Source organism: Erithacus rubecula, assembly GCF_903797595.1.
Source record: "Erithacus rubecula genome assembly, chromosome: 4".
NCBI classification, from domain to species: Eukaryota; Metazoa; Chordata; class Aves; order Passeriformes; family Muscicapidae; genus Erithacus; species Erithacus rubecula.
In genome coordinates, this window is record NC_136686.1 from 30,372,948 (window position 1) to 30,392,491 (window position 19,544).

At 45.4% G+C, this 19,544-nt stretch overlaps 1 long non-coding RNA gene across 1 annotated transcript; it reads right to left on the reverse strand.

The window, feature by feature from the left end:
• Window positions 1-10,986: 10,986 nt before the first annotated feature.
• On the reverse strand, window positions 10,987-17,078 carry LOC306801065. The gene is made up of 3 exons (XR_013773968.1): window positions 16,995-17,078; window positions 11,527-11,690; window positions 10,987-11,124 (listed from the first exon to the last, which is right to left on the reverse strand). It is a non-coding gene; the product is annotated as an uncharacterized lncRNA (long non-coding RNA).
• Between the last annotated feature and the right edge of the window lie 2,466 nt (window positions 17,079-19,544).

The following is a 19,544-nucleotide window of genomic DNA, read 5'->3' on the forward strand; positions in this document are numbered from 1 at the left end:
ACCAATAACAAAATACCAAAACCCCCAAACTGAACAAAACTAGATAAAAACCAAGTGTGCAAAGATTGAGGAGTTCATGGGAGGTATCAAAGGTGATGCCAGGAATGATGTAAAAAACTACAGGATGCTTCCAGCACTGGAATAACTCTCCACTGCTGGCATCCTGGGTGCAACTAGCCCAGGAACCTTTTAACAGAGGAAAGTAAGGTGAAATCAGCGTGATATATTATTCCACTCAAAATATATCCAGTCCAGGGGTCAGCCTAGAAATGTATGCTGTGCTTGTACTCGCTGTAATTAGAAGGCTGCCTAAACTTGTGGTTATTTATATTTGCAGCTCTGTCTGCTCAGATAATAAGAGCAGCCAGGGTACCAGTTGATTATTGGAGGAACTGGGGAGGAATATTAATGGCAGACCCTCTGTTCCTGCATTGCACAGTTGGTGAGGTGCATCACTGCAGGCAGCTCAGCTCTCCCAACATTGTCAGCACCAGAGTATTGAATTAGATACACTATGATCTGATGCATGATGACAAATCTCATGTTGCACAATTCACTCAAAGTATGTGGGTATCTGGTATAAATATACACCTTGTCATCTGTTACAGTGCTTAGGAAACCTGATTGCCTTTCTGCTCAGCCTAGCATGGAAGGCTGTAGCTGGCAGCATTCCTACATTCCACCCCCATCCAGGCTTCTCATGTGAACCATGTTAGCCAGAGACCAGAGGGGTCAATCCACAGCAGATGCCTCAAGGCAAATACAGAAAGCATGCTCCTCAGCAGAGATTTATGAGAAGCCAAGATGCTTCAGCTGATCTCTGAGGCTAATTTCAATATCAGGGTTTGGATGATAGAACTGGATCTATCTAAAGGAAGAGGCAGTGCTGTGGAGCTCTATCCTGTGAATATGGTTACTCTCATACAGATGATCTGGAGAACACAACACAATCAGAGGTGCTAAAGAAGGGGGTTTTGGGAATGCCCCTACCTCTGCCAGCCTTCCAGATAAATGCAAAGGTGGACAAAGACTAGCTTTTCATAGATAGATGGGACTTTTTATGCAGTGTTTTATGGAGCATCATAGATTATTTCTTTCTCTGGAGAATAATTTAATTGATGTGCTCACTGCAGAACTTTTGGGGCCTTGCTCTGGTGATATCATGGAGCTGGAGAAACTGAGCTGTAATTCAGTGAGTAAGAGCACTTCCTAAGGCTTTGGGAGGACGGAGGAGTGTCTGGCTGTATGAGACAGGAGCATCAACCAAACGAGGCACTGTCTTGTTATCAGAGCCTAGAAACCATAAATGCACACACCAGGGCAGCTTAGCCAAGAAAGCCAAGGGTGCTGCTGTGGGCATGGCCCATGAGGGGTGGGGTCAGCATGCCACAGAGGAGGGCTGTGAAAGAGGCTTCCATGTGCTTCTCACACTGCAGTCATGCCAGGTTTCCCTATGCTCCTGGGAATGCAGGGCTCCCTGGGAATTGCTGACAGCCCATGACTCCTAGTGGTGTCCCTAAGAGCTGAGTCTGCTAAGCATTTTGGAGGTACATTTAGCAGCTCCCAGGACTGCATCCAGAGCTCTCACCATTTTCATTTACAGACTTGGAGAAGTAAAAGATAACACAGCTTGTGCATATTTTTTAGAGGGTTCTGTTTCTAAGTGGCGTTAGAAGCAGGAGATCCTTCATGTGTATCACACTGAGCATGATCCACGATGTGGTACAGCAAGAAGTTTTGTGGCAAAGAAACCAGAACCCCGGCCCTTTGCACCCCAGCTCTGGAAAGCACTTGCATGCTCTGCAGGAGAGCCAGGGATGAGGAGGTGATGCCGAGGTCAAGCACAGAGGTGAAGTACTCAGGATCACCCCTGGGCAGACTGGCAGTGGTCAGATGCTATCAAGGAATGGGGCAGCAAAAAGAATGGGGTGTGAAATTTAGGGACAGGAGGGAGAATGAGATGGACAGGTAGAACAAACACTGCAGAGGACAAGGACCATCACCACACCGGTGAGTTGGACAAGCAATTTAGCAGGGAGGTGTTTGGAATCTGTGACACCTGAGACCCGCTGCAGTCATCTACCAAGCAGTCAGACCCTCATCAGTCAGTGAGCTTGCTTCCCAGTACCACAGGCTCATGTTCACAGTTGTGCCAAAAACTGTGTTGAACTGCTGTAAACCACCCAGCACGGGTGGATGGACCCAGACATGCCCTCTCAGCCCATCGGTGGCTGAAGGCCCTGTCCCCTGTGTTGTCACTAGAGGTCAGTGCAAGCCCAGCAAATGCCTCTGCTGAATTCATGTTTCTATGTGGTACAGCCATCGCCAGCCACCGACAGTGCTGGTTTACCACAGCATAATCAGAATCGGGAGCATGCCCCAGCCCCACTCGGCAGCCCTCAGATGGGCTCCCTGCTGGCCTGTGGCACGTCATGGAAAAGAAAAATGCAGCATCTTGACCTAGGCAAGAGGCGACATCGTGGGAGCTTTTACCACCAGTAAGAAACCCACAGGGCAAATGGAAATGGAGGAACAAAGTCTATGGGGAAATCAGCAAAAACTGTGGAATCATCAGTCTGGAACAGATGACCATGGCTCAATTCCCTTTGGCTACTGAGAACTGTTTCGGGCTCAGGGAGGTAAATGGCTTTGCCCTTTTCTCCTGCAGTTAATGCTAACCCCTCTGCCATGTACAGACAGAGAAACTGAGGCAAAGAAATAACATCAGCCTGGGGGGAGCAGACTGGATGCAGAGAGTGGAGGAGGTGATGGGATGGCCTGAAGATGAAAAGACTTCAGAGCTTTAGGACCTCAACATGGTGAGGGGTGCTCAGGGGAGCACCATTTCTAGCTAACTCCCCTTCACTTTCAGGGTCTTTCTCAGTTTTGCAAATAGCAAGCCTTAGGTCCCTAAAGACTGATTGCAGCACATCAGTAGCTAAACCTGTGCTAAGGCAACCAGTTTTCAGGGGTGTGGTTTTAATCCTGATGATTTGCCAGTGAAATCTGTGGGAGCTGTAGAGGCTTGGCAAGATCCATCAGTTTAATATCTCGTTTCAAACACCCAAGATACAAAAATTGGATACAGGCACCCAGAGACCTCTAATCCCTGCAACAGGGAGACAAAGAGAAGTCTCTCTCTTTCTTTTTTTTTTTTTTTTTTTTTTTTTTTTTTTTTTTCCCATGTGTCTAGCAGAAGATTTGCAATGACCTTGATGCAATAAGAGCAAAGTTTGTATTTGCAGTGCAGTAAATCTAGTGGTCCCTGTTGTATAATTGCTTGCCCGTAGAGAAGCATGACTATAATATATAACAAAGTGTCACTTAGGCCAATACATATGCTATAGATAAAACTACTCCTTGCTCAGAGAATCCACAATCAGGAAAACGAGCCCATTCTTAACTTCTGGCCAATTTCAACTGTGTTGCACATGTATCCAAATATCAGAAAAGCTTTTGTGCCACAGTAGAGTCAGATCTATTTGGAATTCAAGTGGAAAACATTACACAGCCCTGCTTGTGTTATGCCAGATGGAGCTAAGAGAACAAATCCATGTCTCTATGTTTTAAACTTACTCTTTTCCTCAGAATTACTGATTTGAGTAGGATTCAAGTAAAATGGAGCTCTTCTTTCATCAGGGAGCTCTGTCTGTGAGAAGGTGCAGCGGATGGGAAGCCACAGACCCTGAGCCCTTGTTTCTCCCCTCTTTCACTGCCTGGAATTTCTATTTATAGCAGCATTTTTCATATGCATGGATTTAACTCAGTTTTCATAGTTCCACATCACCTACTTTACAGAAATTGAAAACATGGCTGCAAATTCACCTCCAGCAGGTCTGGAAAGGCAGATTTCTAGTATGAGAGAGAAATCATACTACCTCTGCTTCCTATGGGTCTGTGAAAACCTTTGGTCTGGTGGTTTCAGAAAAGCAAAACAAGGCTACTATGTAAATTCCTACTTTCAAGACAGCCAGATTAACGGGCACAAAATAGGCACTAGTTGCCATTATTTAACCAAAAGCACCCTTCTCCCAGTCTGATCCCCAGTCCTTCCAGTGGTGGGCTGACTCACATGCCTTGTCACACCTCCACCACACTGCTTCCCTGGGGACTGCATTCCTCTTGCTTCCCAGTGCTGCCACCTTCCAGAGCTCCCACTGGTATCCAAGGGGCAGAAGTCTGGCTTTAATTCTCAAAGCCATCAGCAATTATCTTGCATCACATTTGCCACTTTTCTCTGTCACATGTGCACTCTTAGCTCCCACCGGTGTGGAAAGCTTCCAACAGCCCTTGCCTTTTCAAAGAGCAGTGCAGACAGCCATTTACACTTTAAATAGACATTAAAATGAAGCCACCTGCATGCCTTCCAGTTCCCAAACTGCAGAGCAGAGCAATGGATAATGGAAGTGTACCAACACATCAACAGTTTCCACTGGCAACTGCTGCAGAATAGCTAATACCAACTTCAAATATGGACAGGAAATGGCTTTTGATATCAAATGTAAGTTTCAACCGCACAAGAGTCTCTAAAAAGAAACATTCTGTTCCTACCCATCCTTGATTTGATACCAAATGGATTGTGGAAAGGGACCAAACTCTAGAAAAAGGAATAATAAAAGAGGTACAGTTTTAATTAACTGATCCTATATTCTTCCTTTTTCTGCTGGACCCCCTGCCTCACTCAGCACACAGAAGTGCTCTGTGGATGAGGTTATCCTCGTTATTCACTCCTGTAGCCCTATTTATCTGCACACCAGCAGCGCACTGCACAGCACACAGAACTCTGCTTCCTTTCTGGGCTTTTCAATTCACCTCATTATTATCACCATCAAGCCATTCCCAAACTCAAAAGGACTTTTGTCTTCCAGTCACCTCTACAAAACCAAACCATTATCACAGATATTTTAGAAACAGGGGAATTGTTTCACAGGCAGATCACAGCTAAAAATCTGCAATGCTGGCCATTAATTCTAGCCACCGCAGTGGCCTCTACATACAAAACAGCTCATGGCCACTGCAGAAAAGCTGAGGGGCTGTGATGTGCTCAGCATCACATTCAGAGCCCATGGTAAAGGCAGAGAGGGAAGAGTATATTTCTACAACCCACTACAATGTTATCAGTATAGCAAGCTGTATTCATCTTCTTGCCTGCATAAAGAGGTTGAAGAAAGATTGCATGCCTCTCCTTAAGCCCCCAGTCACCTCAGGTCAGGATTCCTGATTTGGGGAACACCAGGAAGCCTCTCACCAGCATAAACACAAGAGTAACACAAGAACACAAAGACAAATGTCAAAAGGATCAGTTAATCTTAGATGCCTCTGCGAAGACACCAATAGTCCATGTATAAAAATCTCTGTGCACTCAAAGCACAGATCCCATAATCTTCAGCTACAGTGAGTTCTGCAAGCAGGCCCCAAGGGCTGCCATCAGCCCCTTTCCTTCCCTGCAATAAGTCATGTCTGCATAGATCTGCTCTGAAACAATTGAGCACAAGCTCTATCTTGGCTAAGCACCAAGTGCCGCACATTTGCATCCCAACTTTACGCCTTCTTGCGCATTGAGCCCATCCAGATGGCAGGGTGTATTCGAGGCTTAATGATCTGCTTTCCCTCCCCTCAGTGTGGACACAATAAATCACTGGCAAATCTTCCTGATGGTCTTTTAGAGGGAAGACAGATCAAACACATATAGTGAGTTTCAAAATACCAAGTCCTCAGGAAAATTATGGTCTGCAACATTGGTACAGAGCATGGATTCAACTGGATGACTTAAAATGCCTGCAACCAAACTTCCCCTGCCAGTCTCTCCTTCCCATGTCCCTGTGCTTCACTTTCTCCTTCACCGGGCAAAGATTTTGCCAGACTTGGCTTGCTTGCTCCACTCTTGGTAACCACAGTTCTCTGCCTGCTTCAAAGAAGCAATCTTTTAGCAGCAACACTCAGACCAAAACTTTTAACAATCCCAAGAAGACAATCTAGAGTTTGGTCTTTTGAAGGCTGAGCACTGCTCACCACAGAGGCTGCTGGAGACCTGACCTTCAGGACAGAATTTTACACACCCAAGGCATGACCAGGAAATGCATGTGCTCATGGCATGAGACCAGATGCAACTTCTGCCTACAGAGCACAGGGCAGGACACAGGGATCTGTTTACAGGACCAGACATTAAATACCAGGGAGAAATCTTAAGATGTTATTATATGTGGCTGCATAAAAAGCTTTTCTTGTTTGATGAGAGGGTAAAGTGGCACACAAAAATTTAATCTCAGCAAATGACCACAGCAATCTGAGTGCTCCCCACAACATCACACAGAAAGCTGTGGCAGAGGCAGGCATTCCACTGAATTGTCCTGACAGCATTGTGGAGGTACCTCTGTGTCCAGCCTGGGGACCTCCACCTCATTCTCTTCAAACTTTTCAATATCTGCAGGGACTAATATAAGGTTTTGTGCGTCGCAGTACTTACTGCCACTGAGCTCTGACCTCTCTTAAAGCTGCTTCCACTCTGCCTGATCAGTGAGGTTCTCTCTTGAAGCACTATGTGCTCTTGTATTCATCCCAGTGAATTGTTTGGGATGCCAAAGCAATAATTCAGTTTCACACCAAACTTTATTGCAACATTTCCTGGGTAATCAAGTCTTTTTATCATCAAAAGACTGTTTCCCAGTGTGTAAAGCAGACTTTTAAAAAGAAATTCCCTGCTCTGGAGCTCATTGTGTTTCTGGCCATTTAAACTGGATCTGACAAGTTAAATTATCTTTATGCCTTAAGCTAACCATCTGCATGGGAGCAAACATCAGGTACAGCTTATATGTAGTATACTCCACAAAATATAAATTTATCCACATGTGCATTCAAACAAAATGTCAATGCTATTTCTAAAAGTATACGGGACCAAAGGCCAGGGGCCAGTGAAATAATTTTCAGCTTTTAAGTGGCAGACAATGGAAGTGATCCAGTCTTGCATCTCCTAAGTACTGGCAGATTGTCCAGGATTTGGATGCTAACAAAGAGATTCAGTACATGGGCCTGGTTTCAATTAATAAGCATGTGTCCATATGGCTCTGTGTGTGTATGTGTTTAGACTGAGTGTTCTTTCCTGTTAATGGGTGTTGCATAAGTACAAGCATGCATGTGTGTGCCTGTGAAGACAGGTTCAGAGATAGTTCAAAAATGCCTAGCAGCACAGGCAAAATTTGGTGTTGATAACCAGAACAAAAGATTTCTTCCCTGGCAGTGAAAGCACCAAACATGATATGTTGACCATGCAGGATCTGCCACTCTGTCGGGGCAGAGTGGCCACAGCTGGTACTGGGACAAGCCTCACCCATGGAAGCAGAAGGAGCAAATACAACCAGACCTGCTCCTGGCAGGCACAGCAGCCAGGCTGACCTGCTCTGCCATGCAGGGAGGCAGAGACTCACAGTGCCTACTGCTGTAAGTGGATGGTACCACTCTTCTCCAGTGACAGATCCTGCTGTTCTGGTGCTCTGGGCAGCCTGACTCCCAAGGAGATGTCCTGCTCGTGCCCTGCCTGCAGCCAGCCCACCTGCCTGCATGTCAGACCACACACATGCTTCAGATTTGTCAGCAAACCACACAGCTCTGTGTCTTGTCCACAGCACTTGCTTCTCCTGTATCTATTTTTGAAAAAACAATGTAGTTGTCAGATCAGTAGCCGTCAGACGGGTAGAAGGAGGAAGAGGCAAATGAGATAAAATACTTTGTACGTGATAGGAAATTCATACCCAACAATTTTAAAACAATCTGTGCGTCCTTAAGCATAATTTAATTATTTATCTCCCCCATACCTTCTCAGTTTCTTAAGTTAGAACTGTTTCTGCAAATGATAGGCTAATTCAAAATTATGATGTATTAATGAGGTTGACGGTGGCCATACAAGACCACAGATTCTGATAAGGTACTTAGCTGTTATTTTAGGGTTGTCTTGACTTTTCAGCTCTACATTTCCTTCCTCAAGATGCACTAATTCTGCATTGTTCTAACTAATGCTTACTCCAAGCTGGCACACCTTCATATCTGTTGTTGTTAGTGCCTTAAGCACTCCTTCATGCCCCCTCAACTTTTGGTGCCTTCTTGCAATGCAGAGATAATCCTCTGTGACAAACAGCAGTGAAAGACCCAAAGAGATTCACAGCCAAATGCTTACTCCAGATTTTTTTTTTTACACAAGCACATGCAAGTATCTGAGCACCTCAGAAATACTCTCTGCACCTTGCATTAATTTTCCTGTCCAACTCCACGCCCACTTAATTTCTCCACGTTTAAATATACCTTGTATGATTATTTTCCCCTCACAATAATTCTAATTGTATAATTCACCTCTCAACCCCCAACCAGTGCTCAAACACAGCTTTAAGGGTTTTCATAAATCACAGTGTAGAGTATCCTGCAGTGCAATGACAGAGCCAAGTACGAATATAAGCTTTTCAGAGAACTGGTGTCTGGGAATGGGTCTATCCTACCACAACACAACCCCCAGAAGCATTTTTGAGGCCAAACATCAACACCACGAACCTCATTGGACTGAAGAGCCTATTTGGAGGAATCCCAACTGGAAGTAATGAAAAGTTCCCATGCCCCTGAGGTCGCAGCTCTGTTTAGGAGTACCAGAGGCAGTGCACAGCCAGTGTCACGAGACATGTTGGCCAAACAGATAGGAGCAGAATGTTAGGATCCTGGACAAGGGAAGTGAGAAATACTGAGAGGTATCTCAGAGCAGCAAAGCCAGGTAAAAGACTGGGAGCCAGAGCTGAGAAATGACAAGAGGACTGGAGTGCTTTATGGATGGGGTAAATTCCAACATTCATTTATTTTAAAAGCCTTTTTATTTCTTTTTGATGATGGGATGCAATTACATGCCAAAATTAATATCCTAAGACAAGATACAACAGATGGATACCAACCAGGAGGGCAATAAGAAGAGACAATGAAGCAATTGTGGTCAGTCTGACAGATCGTGAACTCAATAGCCTCCTACCCACCCATATCCATTCATAAGCACATAGTCCTTCAGACTCTTTTATTAAGTGAATATAATTCCTTTTTCCTCATCAGCATTTTTACTATGTATTTACTCCAAATCTGTAAAGGACCAATTGCCCAAAGTCTTGTGACTGCCAGGAAAGAGGAAGGAAGTTTTGCAGATGAACCGAGGGAAAGGTCAGAAAACCAGCTCAGAATTCCTAAATAGCTGTGCTCCTGTATCCACAGCAGCCCACACATGCCATGCCAGCAGTCTGCCTTGCAAGTGAATGGGGAATCCACGTGGCATCTAACACATCCACAGCTGGTTTGAAGCTATAAATTTTCAGGTTCCAGCCTGACACCATGCTGAGACTTACCAGGGAGAAAAAAAGCACAAGCAATTCTTCCATCCTGGTGATTCATTCTTCTGTGTCTCAGACATCACAGAGATGAAGCCAAGCGTACCTTTTCAAGCTTGTTTCTCTCAATTAAATAGAAACCTAGGCACCCACAGCAATGTCTGCTATCCTTTACAAAAGAGCTAACCACAGTAAATGCAAGTTTTCATCCTGGTAACATCTCTGGGGCCAACGCCAAGCGTATGATGGATTTAACTGGAGAGCATGAGGGACTTCATGTCTAAAAAATAGAAATTGCTTCACTGAGTTGAAATCATTACCTTTATGGAAAGTAATGCAAGCTGATAATTTTGGTAAGGATGACAAATTCACTTCTTCTAGCATAATTCATCCTAGAGAACCTGAGTGCGCTTTCTGGATGCCAAACAGCAGCTGCTATTAAATTTTTGTAAATGTCTTGACAAGCAATTAAAGTCATCACAGCTCTTAGGCTGTGATAACTAAGAGTATGAAATAACCCAAATATGTGGTAACATCAGTAACTTGCAAAGAGGGCAATACCCTCAGAAGGCAAAACCTCCACTTGAAACAGCACTCTACCTTAAAGCTTTTATTGTGAAACCCAGGCACTAATAAAGTCATCCACCCATTTTGCTTCAAATTTTAGTTGGACCAGAATATCAAGAAAGACATACCAGAAACTGAACATTTTTATTTGCTTAGTTTCAAGAGGCAATAAATAAATGAAGGTAGCAATAGATAAATATCAATGGAAGTTGAAGGCAAAACTATTGCCTTGTACAGGAAATGTAAGGGGATTCAATTACAATAGAGACAGGTACAGTGAAATGTTTTCCACATGGCATCTAAATAATTTGTGGAACTTCTTGTTCAAAGATGCCATTCGGGTTAAGAATTCAGCAAAATATAGAGCAAGATTCATGCATCTTGTAATGGATGGGAGTTTTTAGGAGCTTTGTGTGTATTGCAGGGTATAAAAACCAGATTCTAAGTGGCAGGGATTAAGCAGAAATATCCCTCTGGGAAGGTTATCCTTGAACAATGTCTTTTGGGATGCTCCCATTTCCCCTCAATTGCTATACACAAACCAGAGGTAGCTTACTTCACCCTGATCTCATCTACAGGATAATTCCAGAGAAGTGTTATCACTGCTGAATGGAGGAATTGCATGCTATTTAATCCAAGCCTATTGGAAATGCCTGGCAGCATCTCAGGCTGCACTGTTAGGAGATCAATTATTACACCAATAAAAGGAATTAAAAGCTTTGTCAGAAAACCATCAGAAGTGTGACTGCCCTGAAACATATACAGGTCAAATTCTCTGTTGCTTCTCAGCTGCAAGAGGGCCCTCCCCCATCCCTGCCCCAGTTCTGTGCCGCAGAAGGAGGGAAGCAGATTACAAAGAGCAATTCCTTGCAGTACCCCAGGTGAAAGTAGCACTTTCCTCCAGTCCCAGATGTTGTTAGTCACAAAGTTCCTCCTGGGCTGATTTGCATTGACCTACAGAGACACATATGTGAATGCAGTTAAGTGTTGACCTCAATGTCACACAATAAGAGCAGCAGTCACAGCATAATGGCTTAAGGCTGTTGCACAGTTTATTGAACACAGAGGGAGCTGGGCTGGCAGCACTACAGTTGTTCAGCAGCTCTTGGCCCTGCAGCAGCTGGGAGAGCAGAGCTAAGGGTGACAGAGACACTTTGAAGATGGGTACCAGGCTTTTGTCATCACTGTGAGAAAATGAGATTGTGCCTGGCTATGGGGGAAGAGAGGGAGACAATGGAGGTTTTTCATGAGTTGGATTAGTAAGTTTTAAGTCATGGAAAAGGGACATACATTCTTGGGATGAGGCTACTATCTTCAAATATAAGGCAATTTGCCTTTAGAATGCAATTTACAGTACTTCTGCAGTCTCCAGTAGAAAAACTCAGTAGTAGAGTAGTAGCTCCTAATTCCAGATAACTGTGCTAAAGGACTTGCACAAGCCTCTTCTGCACCTCATAAATCAGCACAGATCATCTCAGTGGCTGCAAATTGCTTAACTCAGTGCACTCAGCTCCTGATAGGAGTCTGCAGTGTTTCACTGGACTTGTTCTTCCCCCTCCTTGCCTGCCTTTCTCACACATGCATGCTCACACTGAGGAGAACAAGTTTCCACCTCTGAGTGAAAGGTGACATCTCTTCAGGGGGGCTGTTCAGCAAGCAGGCAATTTAATCTAGGCTTTCAGAGTTCTCCTGACGTCCAGTGGCTTGACTTGGCTACCTACGGCTCTGTAGTGCTTCTAAATCCTTTGTCCTGTAGGGATTTGATTGTTATTCTCTCTGAGATTGGAAAATAATAAAACCTTTTCTTAGCATGTATCAGGGCCTGGCTTAGGAGACTAAAAAATGCAATGTCATCCATTCAAACCAAGCCATATCATTGTGAAAATACTAACAAGCCTGTGATAAGAAGGGAACTCTCTTGCTATATACAAATTATTGGATCACTGTAGGGCCATCAAGTCTATCAACTTTTCACTATGTCACAGACAGGATCCTAATGTCATCTACTGCATAACCCATACCTCTCAACCAAAGCTAGATCAGGTCCAGATCTGCTTGCCTTGCAATATCATGCCACCATCAGATTGATTAACTATTCAATTGTCTCAGCAGCCTGGCAGGGCAGGTAATGACTATTATTGCTATTCAATGCAGGAGAGAAATTATGGCTGAGAAATCACTTAGCTTACAATCAAGACAGTGATCTGAGACCAGCCTGGCTCCCAGGTGTCCTTCTAACCCCTACAGCTTTCACTTAGCAACAAGATGAAGACTCAGCCCATGTCATAATGAAATTTATACAAACTATCCGCCAGAGTGAAATTTCATAAATGACCCCAATAATTCTTTTACCCATTTATGTGTAAACTGACAAAATTTCAGTAATCAGATTGGGGTGGTGCCTGTCCAGAAAACAAGCAATCCAAATCTGCAGTTCTCAACACGAGACAGGAGCATCAGGTTGACTCCAAGCCTGCAGCCTTGGACACCCAGCATTGTTCATATTCCATCCTGCAACCACCTAGCAAGGAGCTCACTGCCAGCACCCCAAAGAGACTGCATGGCCACCTTGCTCCCAAAAATAAGAAGGCATAAATTTATCTGAACCTCCTGGGAAAAGGTTTTTAAGATCCCCAGGTGTGTATTCACATGAACACACACACACAATAAAGCTTACTGGTTTTAGTAATACTAATACCAAAAAGATCATAAATGCCCTTTCAAGCAGTATTTGCTCTTTTCCTCTTGTAAGTCAGATTTTCTTTTCATCCAAGCTGACTCTTGCCTCTTCCTCACAAGGGACAGCTGCCTTCTTCCTCGGCTAGGAAAAAAGGAATTGTTTCTTTTTGGATTTCCACTGCTTGCTGTCTTTCACCTCCAGTCCAGCACACAAATCACAGCCCCACTCATTCAGAAGACGGTAGTTTCTTCCAGAGGTTTCTGCAATATGTCGGGAACACAGAGATGACAGATCCTGCATGACAGACATCTTGAGGGGAGTGCTTACATCATAATTGTCTGTATTCTATGATTTCTTAAAGCAGAGCAGTTCCTGATCTCCAGATGGATAGGCACAGATGATATCCATTGTGTCTTTTAAACTGTGGTTGTGTCAAAGCCTGACAACAGCATGAAGATGGTTTGGTTTTCAGAGGCAAAGAGAGAGGTGCTCCCTAGCTTGATATTACAGGGATCAAGCACACCAAGAGAGCAAGATGTGAGCCTAACCTAGGGGAACTGACTTCTGATCGTGACATCTTTTGGAGGCATGAAACCAGAAGAGATGTCCTTCTGGTCTAACCAAGGACAGACAATCTTTTTGTTTTAGTTTAAGAGTCCTGGGGAAATCAGCTAGACAGTGGTGCTGCTACAGCTAAAGTGCTTAAGAAGAGAAGGCTGAAGGAAAAGTGACGTCTAGAAAATGCAGTAGAACTGCATGGCATTTCCTGTATTCCTCTCCCCTCCTTTCACCACTTCCTCTGCTCTGCTCCAGATACTCAGACACCCTGAGAGAGCTGATAAAAATTTGGTTCTAAGATGGAGGTTTAAAAGGAAGGATTTTGACAAAGTTTCAGTACCTTACCATTTGAAATTAATTCTAACTCAAAAACACTCCCTGGATTTTCTTTAACTGCACAGCAATAGCTTTCATCAGTTTCCACTGCCTGCAGAGTAAATATGGCACCTCTCAGGCCAAGCTAATTTTCCAAGTAAACATTATTGAGCACCTGAACAACACCATTCTTAAGAAAGAACTGATGAAAATGTGTGGGAAAACTATTCTTAAAATGTTACACCAACATTTGCAAAATTCCCCCTTAAAAACACACGCACACAAAATAAGACATACAAATGACCATATACATTTGGATAAAATTTTAAAAATGAAAACAAAATGTTCAGTGACCACCAGAGGGCTTTGCATATATGTGAGAAATGACCAGCTGAAACTGACTCCTTAATTCATACCAAAATGACTATGTATGCTAAATACCAGGCAAGCGTCCCTATTCATTGCATTTCTTCCCATGCAACTAAACAAACAAACAAAAATATTAAAAAACTGTTCTCAATGGTTTTCCTAGGAGAAAATGCCCGTGAACACATCCTGGTAGTATGGCTGCTGTCTCCATGCCTTCACAGTCAGGACAAGCCACTTCATCTTCAAAGACTGAATACCAGAAAACAAGAGACATTTTAGAAAACATGAAGAGGGAGAGGGTGGAGCAGGAGGGAAATAAAGCAAATAAAGAGAAAGGAGGATGCTTCATTGGGAGAGCATCGGTCATGCAATATGCACAGCATTTGTCCACAATTCTCGAGGGTGAGGTATGCAAACACACCCATTCACCAGCTGGCTGGGACTGTGATCATAGACACTCTGAATGTGGGAGAAGACATAAATCATAGAATCATGGAATCATGTGGGTTGGAAAAAAACTCAAGATCTTTCCCCAGCACAGCAGCATTTAGACCCTATGCTAGATGCCAGAAGCAGTAATCTCCATGCACAACATACAGTTCCACTGGAAACAGTGGAATTGGTCTGGTTTCAGCAGGACCAACAGAAATAGCTCTTGTCCAGACCCAGGGGACACCTGCACTTTGCTGAAGTGAGTAATGTTGTTTGGTCTGGTTTGGAGTCGTCCAAGGATACAAATTTACCCCCTGAAAAGCCCAAGGGATGTGTAACTAAGTGAACTAATCTGAAGAAACAGAGAGTCATGCAGTATAACGTTGCTTGGGAACCATGAGAGGATCAATGAGATGCTCCTCAGGGATTATGTCTTTTACCTCTCAGTGATTTTTGTGGTGATTCTGACACTCACTTAGAGAGGTGGCATCTAATCTTTAAACTCCTGACAACTGAGGTCTCAGGGTAAAACTCAGCCACATGCTGAACATCAAATATCCTTAGTGGTGCACATCCTACCAGCCACTATGACTGAGGGTGGTGAAAAGAGAACAAAACCACTGTGGGGATGCCCACTAACCAGGAGCCTCTACATCATCTGCTTAGTGAATGCTTAATGCTGTGCTTCCTCCCAACTTTTCCAACCAGAGCCATGCCTCTGCATCCGCTGGTAAGCTCCAAAATATGGAAAAGAGAAAAGGGAGTAGTTTGCATTATCATATTACCTTAGCCACACATATCTTTTCTGAATCTGATTTGTATCTCAATTGCTGTTGCTGACCCTTAGACATCCAGCAGTCCAGAGAAGGTGAGGTTGGTTTCCATTTTATAACCATCATTCATGTGAGTTGACTCCACTCTGCCTCATTTACTGCAAATTGTAGTACATTGATCTAGAGATCTTTCCAGGACCCAACACTGGGCAAGGTTAAGGTACACACACTGCTACAAGTCCATAACCTGTGGGGCTACATGAATCAGCTGCACAGAGGAGTATTCCAGTTTGATCTGCTTCAAAGCAAGTGTCTACCTATACTTCCAAGAAAGGATGGAAGACCCCACAAGGCAATAAACCCAGGAGGCATCTTGCATAGATAGCCAGCAGATTTTTATTCTTAGAATGATTCTAGCATAAAATGTTTCCCAGTTTGTCTTGCTGATAAAGATAGCTCTTAAATCTGGACATGATGAAAGATGCCACCACAGAAAAAGTGCTGTCTAGGATGCCCAAAGGGAGCACAATCAGTGTGTGTGAACACAGCATGTGTCACAGTGTATAAGCGAACAACAGCATTATGCTCATGAGCAATATCTCACTGAGAAGCCAAGCAATATCTCCTGAAGTAGCCAAGCCTCAGTTATGCACACTCAAGGGGCATGGAGTCTCCAGGGTATGGAGCATACTGATGACTGCATTTGCCAGTGAGGACACTTTTGAAAATGTCCAAATGGCATAAATATTTCATTCCCCTTAATAAGGCCTATGAGGTAATATTCATGACATTACTTTTAGATCTCTCATAATTAGGCATCTGGGCAAAACTATGCATTTGGGTTCTTCCCTCTATTGCAAAAAAGGAAAAAACAGAAACATCTAGAGGGCATGATCACAAAACAAACAAGAAGAGGGCAGAACTACTCACTCAGTGCTCACTGAGATGGAGGTATTTACTGTTACAGCATGACCTCACTTGATCATGCTATTGATTTATGTTTCTCTCCTTGACTGCAAAAGGACCCCAAATGACAAACTGTGCTGAAATGTTTAACTTTTCCATGAGTAAAGTTGAACAAGATGAATCCACCTTCCCTTTCTATCAGTGTGTTAAAATATTTAGCTATAAAAGAAACAGAAGTAGCTATTTTAGAAAAGTGGTTTCAAGAGATTCTAAGAAAAATCCTCCTTTCAGTGGTTTTGAAAATGAAAGGAGAATAATAGATATTTCAACTGCTCTGGCATGAAAAGGTGTTAACAGTATGACACTTTTAAAGAACTCTGAGATGACAAGACTGATTTTCCAGAAGTAATTATTCAGGTTCATTTTAAAAATTCCCTGCAGAGGAAAAATCAGAAGTACTGCTTTTCATTCCCACTTGCCAGGAAAGAAGAGCCCATCAACTTTGGTAAAGTCAGAGCTTCCAAGCCCCAGAAAACTAAAAACCTACAGCCATCACTATCACAGCACAAAGGCAAATCCTTAGGAGGAATTATTTTGCAAATCCACTGTTGAACTGGGCTGTTTCTTTACATACCATACATTGCAGACACCTTGTAACAAACAAGAAGAGCCAATGCTAACTAATTTGCCCTAAGGAGGTGAGAGTAGTGGTCAGCAGGCTGAAATCCAGGCACTGGAGATGCCACAGGCAACACCAATACTAGCAGAACAGAAACAGACATAAGATAACCATATGTCCAAGCAGAATAAGTTAGCAGCTCCTGACTACTCCTGAGTACACCTATCCATCTCCCATAAAACTTTTAGGAAATTCTTGCTTTGCCTTCATTTTGTATGGATGAAAAAAAAAAGAAAAAAAAAAAAAGGGGCTTGCTGGAAACAGCAGATCTATAATTATTGTAACTCGAAGCAGGAACAGCTTAAAGAATGGCTGCTTGAAAGAAAAGACTAAGTGAAAAATGCCTGTCAGCAACACACAAGATTTACCCCGGCAGGAAGGGAAGAAACTTGTCCCTCTGGATGCTTTCCCTGCAGCCAAGGTCACACAGAAAGGGGTTAAAGAAAAGCAGTTTCTGTATGTCAGGTATGCCTCGGGGGCATGGCTGGGAGCTGGAGAGCAGAGGACAGGTGAAGGGGACAGCAGCACAGTGCTCCTCTATTGCCACGTGTGCTGACTCCCAACAACCCGGTCTGTCCTCCTGCTCCTGACAGCGAGGCAGCCACAGAGACACAGAAATGCAGTGCTGAACTCAGCTGGTGCTGAAATCCACCCCCTGACAGCACCACCTCCTGTGTGCTAAGGCTTGGCTCTCTCCTCAGGAGCATGTACCCAGATTTCTGTTATGAGAGTAACAAAATGCTGGGGAAGAAGCCTTCTGACATCTCATATTAATGTAAGGGGGAAAGAGACTGGTTATGGCTTCCTTTAGTTCTGGATTTTCTTGTGGCTGACATAGGTTTTTAATGAGAAACAAATGCTTGCATGGCTGTTCATAGTCTTACCCTTCCACAGCACATCCATGTGGATCCACATCTCCAGTCTAAACTTGCACTCCCTTCTGCCCTTGCACAGGCAACAAGGCAAAGAAATGTGCCAGAAACATGGGGCCTCCTCCTTATGCCTTTTCAAAGAAGCATCTGACCTGAAGATGTTTCCCTTAAACATCCTTCTTCCTAGCAGCACCCAGGACCTCTCCTGTGTCATTGCTCAGTCCACCCTACGGCACAGAGCAGCTGAGTGTCCTTCAGAGGGGACACAAAGGAAGGGTGAAAACCATTCAGCACCAGGGGTTCTGCCTGTACCACAGAGCCAATACTCCTCTCTTCCATCTCTTCCACCTCTTCCACCTACTTACTAGAGAAAAACTCCATATGCTACTGATATTGCATAGAAAGGGGAGTCAGAGGGACAGCACACATGGCCAGACTCAGGTGCTGCTGCTTCTAACAGAGAAGAATACAGACACTACCGAGCAGCCAGCGTGGCCAAGACAGGTGTCTCTCAGCAGAGCCCCTGTCCCAGGTTTTGCTGCAGCGCCCAGCTGGCTGGGACAGTGTCTCCAGCCCCTGCCAGCGCCGGTGACAACAGGCAGGAAACCATGGCACACCGACGTGTCCCCACTCTGCTCCCGAAATCCGTCCTGGGGAAAGCCCCATCTGCCTCTCATTCCAGACCATGTCACGTCATAATTATTCCTAATTATGCCTCATTTAGCTTGATAGGTACCAGACTGAGAAGGATGGCCTAGTGAGAGAAAGCATCTTGGCCGGCCGCAGTGGGGAGGCGCGGGCAGGGGAAGCGCGAAGCAGGAATGACCAAAGGGACGGGAGCGGCACGGAAAGGACGGGAGCGGGACCGAAGGGACGGGAGAGGCACGGAAAGGACGGGAGCGGGACCGAAGGGACGGAGCGGGACCGAAGGGACGGAGCGGGGCGGGCACGGCTCCGCGCAGCGCCGCCCGGCAGGGGGCGCCCGCCGGCCCGGCGAGACCCCTCAGTCCCCTCAGGGAGCGGGAGGCGCGCGAGCCCATCCTCAGCCCCGCGCTCTGTCCCGGGAGCGGCCCCGCGCTCTGTCCCGGGAGCGGCCCCGCGTTCTGCACCGGGAGCGGCCCCGCGCTCTGTCCCTGGAGTGAGCCCCGCGCTCTGCACCGGGAGCGGCCCCGCGCTCTGTCCCGGGAGTGAGCCCCGCGCTCTGCACCGGGAGCGGCCCCGCCGAGTGCCCGCCTGCCCTGCCTCACACCAGGGCCCCGCAGAGCTCCAGGGGCCGGCGGATCCAGCTGCCAGTTGCATCACAGTCACAAAGTAAGCTGGGTTGGAAGGGTCCCACAAGGGTCTTTGAGTCCAGCTCCTGGCCTGCCCCATTCCCAAGAGTCACACCCTGTGCCTGAGAGCATTGTCCAAACACGCCCTGAGCTCTGTCAGGCTGGTGCTGTGACCGCTGCCCTGTGGAGCCTGTTCCAGTGCCCAAACACCCTCTGTGAAGAACCTTTTTCTGATACCCAACCTAAACCTCCCCTGGCACAACTTCAGGCCCTTCCCTCGGGTCCTGCCACTGGTCACCATAGGGAATAAATCAGTGTTTAGCCCTCCTCTTCCCCTCACAAGAAGCTGTAAGTGCAGTGAGGTGTCCCCTCAGTTTCCTCCAGGCTGAACAGAACAAGTGACCTCAGCCACTCCTCACACACCTTCCTCTCAAGGCCTATCACCATCTTCTTTGCCTTCATTTGGATGGTCTCCTAATATCTCATTTACTGTAGCGTTTAAAACTGCCCCCAGCACTGGAGGTGAGGCTGCCCCAGCTCAGAGCAGAGCAGGACAATTCCCTGCCCGGCTGTGATGCTGTTCCTGATGCCCCCAGGACAGGGCTGGCCCTCCTGGCTGCCAGGGCACTGCTGGCTCATGTTCAATTATCCATCAACCAGGACCCCCAGGTCCCTTTCCATGGCACTGCTCTCCAGCATCTCATCCCTCAGTCTGTCTGTACCAATAGGGTTGCCTCATCCCTGGGGCACCAGTCCTGCACTGCAGGAAGTATTT